We start from the raw sequence: 7522 nt of genomic DNA, 5'->3' as shown, positions 1-7522 counted from the left end.
TTAGAAGGGATCACAATACCAGATATCAGGTTATACTACAAAGACATTGTAATCAAAACATCCTGGTACTGGCACGAGAACAGGCAGATAGATCAATGGAACAGAACAGAGATCCCAGAAATTGACCCAAGACATTATACTCAATATTTGACAAAGGTGGCAAGAACATAACAATGAAATAAGACAGACTCTTTAATAAATGGTGTTGGGAAAATTGAACAGCTACATGCAAAAAAATGAAACTAGATTACAAACTTACTCTATACACAAGAATAAACTCAAAATAGATAAAATAATTAAATGTGACTCACAAATTCATAAAAAATCCTAGAAGAAAATGCAGGCAACAAAATTTCAGACATCACACACAGGAGAGTTTTCACTAATACAACTCCTAAGGCAAGAGAAACAAAGGGAAAAAAATTAAGACATGGGAGTACATCAAACTAAAACTCTTCTGCACAGCAAAAGAAACAACCACCAAAATGGAAAGGGAGCCCACTATATGAAAGAGCATAATTGCCAATGATACATCAGATAAGGAGTTAATTTCCAAAATATATAGAGTGCTCATACAACTCAACAAAAGGAAGACCAAGAGCCCGATTAAAAAATGGGCAGCGGACCTAAATAGACACCTCTCCAAACAGGACATACACATAAATGGCCAAGAGACATATGAAAAAAATGCTCAATTTCACTAAGAGTCACCTGGGCTTATTTTGCCAAATACATAGAGGTTCAATAGGCAGATGAAACTCTTCAGGCTGTCTGAGTCAAAGATTTTCTCCTCGCCCCTCTGGCAAAGAACTTCCCTTTGAAAAATATTTTTTTTTTCGATGATCATGGTGTCTCTGTCATCATTCCAATGCACAGATATGAAAGTGTCATCATCCACTACCCTCCAAAGCTTTATTGGGGAGGACAGCCCTAGAAGAATGTTACTTTCTTCCATGTTGGCGGCCCCTTGGTTTGGGTCATGAGGCTGCTGGTTGTCTTGGGGGCTTGGATCTTGGCTTTCAGCTTGGCCCCCCTGCCTCTCCAAAGCATCTTCCTGGGATCCACATGTGGATCCAGGGGTGTATCATGTTGGACCATTATTGGTGGCTGTCCATCCTCTAATTGGGCCAGCTTGGCTTCCTGCATCTCATCGGTACTCTGACTAGCCATGGAGAGGCTCTACATCAAAAAGGATTTGCTATCCTGGCCAAAGGCTATAGTGTCCCCAGCTTCTCACACTTCAGAAAGTACAGAAAATTATGGTTCAGGTTACCAGAAAGGATTTGCTATCCTGGCCAAAGGCTATAGTGTCCCCAGCTTCTCACACTTCAGAAAGTACAGAAAATTATGGTTCAGGTTACCAGAAAGGGCTCTAATCTATTTCCAGTCACATTAGTTCTTGTTGCTAGGTGCTGCATGGGTCGAAAAGTCATGATCCTATCTCCACTCCTGCCCCTACAGATGAAGGAGACCTGCTGATTACTTCTTTGATTGCTCAAGAGTAAGGCCCTGGTTAGTCCATGCTTGTCTATCACCAAGACTGCCTGGGACAGATGGGACCCTGGGGGGACTGTATCTCCCACAGGATGGTGTTTGGCCCATTCTCAGTTGGTATTTCCCCTATTCAACTCCCCTATCCCACACCAGCTTTCTGCTTTGGTCTCTTCCAGCTACTCCTGCTGATTGGTGGGTCCTGCTCAGATGGATCCAAAGTCAGAATCCTGTTTTCTTACCCTTGGGTCAAGTTGTCCCTAGTGTAGGGCTGTGCTCCAGCACAGGTGGGAGCACTCCTCTTGTTCCTCAACCTCAAGCAACTCAGACATACTATTACTCATGGTGTTGGTGTGTGAGTGGACAGCCGCACCCTTTGCTGTGCTGGGGAACCCCTCTTGAGCTCTGCTGGCCCCCAAATCTTACTCTTCTCAAATCACAACAGGATTGGCTTTAGTTTTGATTTCTTCCCTATAGGAAATCTTCTCATTACTCAAGGTGGGCTTATTTTGGGACCCTTGCATTTGCTTTCTTAAATTACCCTCCCCAAATCCTCAGATTCAGCCTCCCTTAAGGCCCCCTCTACACCCCATTTCCTTTCTTCAGTGAGGTGGGTGGGCTTCTGCTTTCCCACATTTCTGGCCTCCCACTTCCAAGTTAGATCTCCTTTGGTACTTCCCCTTTTCTTGTTGATTTGGGGGTTAGTCATGGATTCACCTCTGTGGAAACAAAGCATTTAACTAAGTCACTTTCATGCCAGCCCTGTTCTCCTTGCCAGAAGCCAAGTACACCCTCACCCGTGTGTCCCTCTTGAAGATAGGTACATTGAATTATTTTGTTTGCTCTTGGGCAAGATCCTTTTGACAGTACCTACTTTACATAGACTCACCACCAAGGAAAATTACGACTTGTTTAGCTCACCATGACTGAAGGAAACGAACATGAAGATAATCATAAATATATACTTGAACGTATATGAGAGTCTGTGGGTGAGATGGGACAAAAGGCAAATTCAAGTAACCTTCACTATAGTGGAGAGGATACTATAGTGGTTTTGGTGATCCATGATCTCTTGCAGTTGTGGAAAACTTTGGTGTTAATACTCACTCTGTATAGGTGGATAGAGTGGTACTGTGGAAAGGCCCCACCTGGACGGGTCCTAGGTCCTTGTCCCAGCTCTTCTGCTAAGTGGGTTCTTATGTCCTCTCTGAGGATCAATATTTTGTTTCTGAAAGGGGAGTGAGAAGGTATTTGAGAAGACAAACCCTCAAGGTGCCCCTCAGCCTAAGGTCTGCATCCTTAATGAGGCTTCAGGGTCTAGATTGGGGCTCAGTCCATGGTCTTTGTGCTTCTAGATATTCTTACAAAGTGTTCATTCAAGAAGTCAGTTTATTTTGGTAGGACTTTTCCTAGAAGCTAAGAATTGAAGGGAAGTCCATTCGTGGCTCTTCAGAGGTGGGGTCCTAGTGTCTGTGGTTACGCAGCCAGTTCTCTTCAGTTGCTTACCAAAGCGTGGTTTCTTAAGCAAGTTCTTTCAAAGCTGAAAAGGAGATTTCCTTGTGGCCTTTGCTAGCTCTTATTCTAAGGGATTTGCCCATTTTATGGGAGGTAATTTGGAGACAAGTTTCTGGAGACCACAGTTTTGCATTTTGCAGAGGACAGGTGTTTATCAGTTATGATTTAGGCACTCTTGCATCTCAAGTCTTCTGTAGGACCATTATCTAATGTTCTTTGATGCAAACACCACCGGATTTCCATTATGGTGAAGAATCTAAAACATGGGGTCATCTTGTCCTCTGAAGAGGAACTATTCACACTGCTCATGTCAGTGGAGGTGAAGAAAGGCATTGTGGAAATGGCCTCCCTTGGCTAAGTCTGCTGAGTCTCAGAAGATCAACCCTGGGTCTTGTGGCTGCCAGCCAGCCAGACTTTATTAAGCACCATGTTCAGGCCCTTTTGAGAGAAGTGATTGGTTTGCCCTTCAAAGTTCCAAAGGCCCTAGAGATGACCCCTGTGTGTTGCTTGCTACCTTATGAACCAAGTCCCCAGTCAGGTGACTCCAGAGCAACAGAGGTGACTGTGCTACCTGGACAGACAACCCCTAGGGAGAGTGATTTCACTCTTGACTTGGCAGTAGTTTTGGCACAGCTTTGCAGCCATAGAGAAAGTGTTGAGCTTTGGACTATGGGGCCCTTGCGGTGAGCCTGCCTGGAAAGACTGCATAAGACTAACTTGGGTGGTTTGGCTCAGTGGTTTGAGTGTTGGCCTGCAGACCAAAGAGTCGCGGCTGTGATTCCCATCATGGGCATGTACCTCGGTTGCTGTTTGGTCCCTGGCCCTGGTGGGTGTTATGCAGGAGACAACCAATTGATGTGTCTCTCTCACACTGATGTTTCTCTGTCTCTCTCCCTCCTACTCTATCTGAATAAGTGGAAAAGTATCCTCAGGTGAGGATTCAGAGAAAGAAAAGGTAGATAACACAGAGCCTAGTAGTTCTAAGTCCCCTAGCCAGTCCCCTGAGCTGCTGAGCAAATTCAGTTAGATACATAAGCTTCCTATCCAATGCCACCTTTGCCTTCCTCCCTCGGTCCAATCAGTCTGCCATAACAAAATATTACAGGTAGAGCAGGTTATCAACAACAGACATTTATTTCCCACCGTTTTGAAGGCTGGAAATGCAAGAACAAGGTCCCAGCATGCTGCAGTGAGGGCCCTCCTTGTTGTGTCCTCACATGGTGGAAGGGGCGGGAATCTCTCTGGAGCCTCTTTATGAGGTGCTGTTCCCATCCCTGAGGGCTCGGCCCTCATGACTTAAGCACCTTCCAAAGGATCAACCTTCTCATTTCGTCATCTTTGGGACTTAGGATTTCAACATCAGCCTTTTAGGGGACGCACTCACATTCAGACCGTAGCACTCCCTCAGGACAGTGAAGTTCTGACCCAAAAACCCATGGAGTGTCTCCTGCTGTGAGGGACTCCCCTCTACCTCAACCCAATCAAGGCCCCTTCCAGTAAAGCTCCCTGTGTATTGAAGTCTCTCCTGGTCATATCCTCTTCCCAGATCAGCCCCAAATCCAAAGAACCCTACAGATTACTAATGAGCTATCATGCAATCACATGGCTGCCCCTTACAGACTGAAGGTTATTGGACCTGAGGTGCATGTTTTCCAAGGGGCACTCTGAGTTTTTGGATCTCAAACTCACAAATCTGATTCACTGCTTTTGACTCTAATCTGAAACTGTCCACTACAGGCTGTTTCAACTTCAGCAGTGAAAGGGTTGGTAATGTTTTAAAGAATAAAGGTAAAAGTTTGCAAAAGGCAGAGACTGTGGAATTTGTGTTGCTTGCACGACCTTTTCTCAGCCTTTTGTTGAGTATGGATAAGGTTTATCTGGGTTATCCACAGGCAATGGATAACCTAGCAAGACAATGGATAGCCCAGCAGATGCCAGACTAGATACCAGATCACTCCAACTGCAAACTGGACAATGGGCCATGCAGAGTACGACAGCAGAAACTGCCAGAAGCTAAAATTAAGGTATATAACCAACACCCCAACCCTAATTTGAGTCTGACCCCTTCTCGGCTCAGCCCGCCTGTACCCAGGCATATACAATAAAGCCATTTTGCTCTACACTGGCCTTGCATTGTGGATGTGATCTCCTGCTGGCTCAGACCTTTTATTTGGTGCTGAAACCCGGGAGGCCTGTGAGGATCCTGCTAGGGGGCAACACGAGCCCCTGGGGTTCTCCAGGTCTCCTATTGGACCTGGATCGATCACATCCTCAGCAGGATACCAGACCTCCAACCTTTCCTGCCAATCCAGCATGAACACCGGACACCAATTCACTGGTGATTTTTTTTTTTTTTTGGCCTCCTACCGGTCTGATTTTCTGGGCTTTTTATCCCCCATCTGGGACATGAGAGCCAGGTATCTCGGTCAGGTCTGTGTGATCGTCCCTCTCGAAATCCAGTGCTGTCAGGACAGGCTCCTCGGGAACCAGGTTCCTTCAGCTCATCATATATCTAAGGACACCTGATATAGGTGAGATGCATGTCTCTAGGGGAGAAGGGGGGATGCCTTCTTCTTCCACCAGTGTATCCGTCAGACTGCTAGGCCACGATATCTCACACTACAACATGGGACAACACCCTTAGGATGTCTCCTAAAAAATCTGCAGGCCCTAAGGCTCGCTCAGGACTTACATCCCAAGTGACTCATTTTTTACTACAATACTGCATGGCCTCAGTACAGTGGCTCACGATAACCTGAGAACAGCACTTTCAACATTCTACCAACCTAGACATTTTCTGTCAAAGGCAAGGAAAATGGTCTGAGATTCCTTACATCCAGGCCCCTTTGCACTCATATCACACCCCTCTTTATGTGACTCTTGCTCCCCCTCCCAAATCTACCTGCTGCACTCTAATCCTCCCAAAGCTCCCTCTGAAAACTGCACACTAACTTCTCCTGTTTCCTCCTTTGACCCAGCCAATCTTGCTCCACCACCTCCTCCCTCAGCCCTCTGGCAGTTCCTCATCCTTCAGCCACTTCTGTGGGCCCCCCACCCCACCCTGAACCTCCTACTCCGGCTCCAACTCCCTCACACACGAGATCAGGAACTCTCTCTTGTCCCTATCAGTCTCCTACCTCAGCCCCCATTTTAGAATGCCCCCTCAGGGAAGCAGTGGAAGCTGAAGGGACTGTCAGAGTTCATGCCCCCCCCCCCCCCCAGACTTGGTCAAAATAAATAAAAGACTAAAATCCTTTACTTTGAAATAATCCAAGAAAGGAATGAAAGCCCTGCAACCTTTCTATCCTGCCTTACACAGGCCATGAGAAGATGTACTGACTTAGATCCCACTACCCCAGAAGGGACTGTCATTTTAAACCTTAGATTTATCTCTCAGTCAGCCCCAGAAATTAGGAGAAAGTTACAAAAACTTGAAGATGGTCCTCAAACCCCTCAATGGGAACTGCTAAATCTAGGCTTTAAGGTTTTTAATAATTACGATGAAGCTGCTAAACAGCAAAGAAGAGCAGTATTCCAAAAGATTGCCTCTACCATCAGAAGCCACCGCTAATCAAGGGGGTCTGCAAACCCCCTTCAGAGGACAGAAGAAGGGCACTCACCAGGATCAGCAGAGCAGACATCCAGGTTCCTGCTTTAGGTGTTATTAGACTGGCCATTGGGTGAGGCAGTACCCCAATCCTCGACCACCACCTAAGCCATGTACTCAATGTGGAAGACCCCACTGGAAGTCAGACTGCAGACAAATTGTGCAGAGTCGGTCCTCATCCCTTCCTCAGGCTAGAGGAATGGGCAATCCAGGCCTTGATCTGATTGGCCTGGCGGCTGAAGACCGAAGGTGCCCAGGAATGGACACCACGACTGTCACCTCAAACTCCAAACCTTGGATAACTGATGGCAGCAGGTAGGCCAATTTTATTTTTAATTGATATGGAGGCAACCTACTTTGCCCTCCCCGAGTTCAGAGGACCTCTTTGACGCTCTGGGGTTTCAGTCGTGGGAATTGGCTGCCAAATATTACAACCCAGAGCAACCCAGACACTCACTTGTTCTTTAGGCCCTTGTATCTTTCTCCACTCTTTTTTAGTGTTACCAGCCTGCCCCACTCCCTTCCTAGGGTGGGACATTCTATCTAAACTCCATGCTACTTTTTTTTTTTTTTTTTAACTCCATGCTATTAACCTTTACTCCTTCTCTCCCCACCAACCACTCTCATTCTTTACTTTGTCTCCTCCAAGAATCTGCTTCCTCTCCCAACAGAAACCCCAGGCACTCTTCTCTCCCCTGGAGGGGACAGGAATGGGTTCACTGGCTTTGCAGGCCTCTGGTGATATACCACTACTCTTATCGGTTTTTTCACTGACCCAGTGAGGAGGGGAGGGGGGATGAGCCCAAAAGGGGCTCTTGCTTCTGGCGCCAAGCTCTCCCTGCACTGGTTGGGCCTGCTCTGGGGACAGTGCTAGGTGGGGAGTTTAACTGGGATGGTGCGCCTGCCAAT

The sequence above is a fragment of the Molossus molossus genome, unplaced genomic scaffold (assembly GCF_014108415.1).
Source record: "Molossus molossus isolate mMolMol1 unplaced genomic scaffold, mMolMol1.p scaffold_m16_p_2, whole genome shotgun sequence".
NCBI lineage: Eukaryota > Metazoa > Chordata > Mammalia > Chiroptera > Molossidae > Molossus > Molossus molossus.
Note: the sequence above shows the minus strand (reverse complement) of the source record.